The sequence below is a fragment of the Takifugu rubripes genome, unplaced genomic scaffold, assembly GCF_901000725.2.
Source record: "Takifugu rubripes unplaced genomic scaffold, fTakRub1.2, whole genome shotgun sequence".
Taxonomy (NCBI): domain Eukaryota; kingdom Metazoa; phylum Chordata; class Actinopteri; order Tetraodontiformes; family Tetraodontidae; genus Takifugu; species Takifugu rubripes.
In genome coordinates this window covers 115799-119379 of record NW_021821648.1, presented here as the reverse complement: position 1 = coordinate 119379, position 3581 = coordinate 115799, and the positions used below count along the sequence as shown (strand labels likewise).

The 3581-nt window shown below is 37.4% G+C and overlaps 1 long non-coding RNA gene across 3 annotated transcripts; it reads left to right on the top strand.

Moving 5' to 3' along the window:
* The first annotated feature begins 1029 nt into the window (after nt 1-1029).
* Nucleotides 1030-3337, top strand: LOC115248684 (uncharacterized). 3 transcript variants are annotated; one of them, XR_003887460.1, is made up of 4 exons: nt 1030-1979; nt 2377-2422; nt 2498-2777; nt 2869-3337. It is a non-coding gene; the product is annotated as an uncharacterized lncRNA (long non-coding RNA). The 3 variants fall into 3 exon arrangements; XR_003887459.1 differs by having other exon boundaries at nt 2377-2777; XR_003887458.1 differs by having other exon boundaries at nt 1030-2422.
* Nucleotides 3338-3581: the final 244 nt, after the last annotated feature.

The following is a 3581-nucleotide window of genomic DNA, read 5'->3' as shown; positions in this document are numbered from 1 at the left end:
AAATTGATATTATGCAAATATGCCATTAATGACTTCTAAATTTGAGGTCTGAGTAAAGAGCTACACACAAAATTCCAACTATCTTCAATCATTTATTCAAACTTTTATGTGACAACATGGGCTTTCTGCTTATCTGACTATCTAAACTAGTCTTGAATGATCCGAATTTGAAATCCTAAAGAGCAAGAATGGCATAAATTGGAAAAGATGAAAAGAGATTGATTGTAAAGATTTACTCTTTCTATATAATATGTGTGGTCAAAGGCAGGTGAGGAAGATATAAAAAAAATAGTTTATCAGCCTACATAAAAAAGACCTTGTGAAGCCTCCAAAACCCCTAATTAGAGAAATCTAATGCTGTTGAGTTCACCAAGGGGAAGTATAGAATTACTCTGAAAGACAGAGACCCCATGATTCCTTTCAGCTTGAGTCCATGGGTGAGGTCTCTGGAATCAGGCCGGATGAAGTCTGCAAAAAGGGAAAAGCTTCTGCAAAGAAGGTGATGGATTTAATCAAGGAACATGATGTTTCTGAGATTAAAGACAAATTCCTTCTTTGTCGAGGTGATCTGTGGCAGACTGCAAAATTAGTGACAGTGACCCTGCAACAATAAAAAAATTAACAGTTTTCATTTACAAAAGTAAAGCTAACAATATAATGAAGTTATTTTTTAATAAAATGTGTGTCCCAGAGGCAGAATTTGAATGTGCAAATAATGCCATTAAGTGCTGCTGATCAAATGCTGAATAATCTACTCTGTTCAGTTTATTTATGAGTCTGATGTGTTATTAACTTTGAAAAATAGTTCTTGAACTATCTCTCATGAGACTGAATTGACTGTCATGATCTGCCTATAAATGACATCCAGAACCACAGCCAACTGGGAAACGGTTGAACCGAGCTTTACGTGGATCCACTTCCCATCTTTTCCGAACCTTTTATTGTGTATTTACACTCTAAAAAAAGACCGTGAAATGTACATAAAAACATTGTAAAATCCCTACAAAAAAATCTTGTAAACCCAAATACATATATTTTTTGTTTAAATCACTGTGAAATTTTGTAAACTATTAAACAGAATTTTTTGTTAGATTTACTACAACAATATGTGATTTAAATGGAATTTATTTGTTAAAATTACAAATATTGGTAAAAGAAACCGGGAAATACTGCAATACTCATAACAAAGCAACTTTGATAAATTGACGTGCAAATATTGCAAAAACTATTGTTTTAGTCTTTTTTAAAAAAAAAAAATACAAAAACTATATGTTATTCCCTTCACAAGTTTGTTCTTTTATCAAAATTATTCCTTTTAACATTGATGAAATTATGTTAATTGAGGTCAACCAAATGTGATTTCACACAAAATTTCATTGTAACGTGAAACCGTTTACTGCCTATCTATTTATATTTTTTAAAAATATAAACGTATAATGACATTGTTTTTAGTAGCCTATTGTACTGTTCAATCTTAACCCTTGCTTTATATATTTTTTGTCTTTAAATTTTAATGCATTACAGCCCATTATTATTATTGTTGTTATTATTATTAATAATACAATGATAATTATTAATATTATTGTATTTATTTATATAATAATTCAAATAGAAAGCCAGTACTGGTACAATATTCATAATACTCATAATGGGCAGTGCATCGTCATCACTGGCTAATCAACCTAACAGCGCCTCTCTCCAGAGGCTGATACCTGTGCAATAAAGCCGCCTCCTTCCGAGACTTATTTTTTTGAGTTTAAAATTGCGCGGGTTAAGCTCGTCTCTGATTGGATAATGATGGAAAGGCGCGAGCTCCTCGTTGACGGACACAACGGACACCACTCGCGAACGGGTCGGAACAGAGCAGAAATCGCAGAAATTTTTCATTTCAAAAGATTTTACAAAAAATCGACACACTACATACAAGATTTTGCAGGGTCTATAGTGACTGCGCAATTGGAAAGTCTAAAGTTTGCACGGTAAGTTTTCTTACTTTCTTTGGGAGACCTAGCAAAAATGTGTGCTAATAGCAAATGGCTTAAGTTAGCAATTCTCCATATTTCAGTACATCAGTTCGTAATTATTAAGCAGAAAGAGACAGACAAACACTTGAAATTTTAAAAATGATCACCTGTGTCTTTTGTAAAAAGAAATTGGTTACGTTAAGATGCTATGTGCAACATTGCAGAGTGCATAGGAATGAGCCACGCTGTCTTTTCAAATGTGTTGGCGCCAACTGTAATAAAACCTTTACTACTTACTCGGCTTTCAAGGGCCATTTTTACCGTGTGCACAATATACTTGAGCCACAAGCTGTACCTGTTGTTGTGGATTTAAAATGTGCGGTTTCTTTGTGTGTCCGCCATTTTCAAACAGTGAAAGAGCTAGTGTCACACTTAAAGGATCACATTGGTGAAGGCAGGTCTGTGTCATGTCCAGTAAGTGGTTGTAAGCACGTTTTTACAAAAAAATCCACATTTACTTCTCACATGTGTAGGAATCATAAAGAATGGATTTGAAGGGAAAAAGGCTTCTCAACTGCTTGACCACAGTTTGTGTCCACAAGAGCAAGAGATTCCATCAGACTTATGCAAGGCTTCAGAGGATGCAGGGACAGCATAGTGGCTGCTCAGAAGATGTGAAGGAGATGCTGCTGCTTCTGCTCAGCTACTTTGATGAGAAGGAGGAGTCCATGTTCTTCCATGTAGATGATACATGTCTGGCAGAAGAGGTTGAGCTAGGGCAGGTGCCTCTGACACCCACTATTATTGTCTCTGGTAAGTCTCTTGCATATGTGTCTGAATTTGTTATGTGAGTGACTGAGCTATGACCACCACACACTTATTAATATAACCTGTTAAATTATAGGCCAGTCCTGCTATTCCTCAACAAGGTACATGCTGAGTCTGGATCGGAACCTTGTCAACACAAACATCTCTTCCTTCATTTCTGCATTGTGGCTAATGTTTGGGAGCTACTACTGTTTCAACATCCATTATCCATCTGAGCTGGCTTCTACACTGGAGTTTCTTCAAAGGTGAGTAAACATTTCCTGGGACCTGGAGTCCGGACTGCACCCAGAGCCAAGGCCAAGAGTCAGACCCAGACTAAGAGCCGTAATCACACCTGGTCTTGGTGTGGGTCTGATTCTCGGCCTTGGCTCTGGGTGCAGCATTGGTTTTGATATGACTTTGAGTCTTGGCTCGGACCCAGACTCAGACTGTTTGTTTATATATGGATGTGTGTATTCATTCATTCCTATAGTCTCCTTTTACCTCATTAAAATGCTTAATATGTTTTTATATGCTTTTATTCTACTGGTGTTTTTTCTTGATAAACCCAGAAAAGGAACCAAAGTAGAGAATAAAAACTCAAAGCGTCGTCTCAACGTGAACCCTCGAGTTCTGACCCTGATGCAGGATCTCGCTGATCATGAGTGGCGTGAAGGCTAAACAAGCTGAGTGCACAGCACCCCTCGGCCTCCACGCTGGTTCTGGAAGCCGGCATCAACGACCTCAAATTCCAGCAGTCGGAGGTTCTGAAGCAGGACTTCATCTCCCTGGTGGACCGTCTGCTGGACA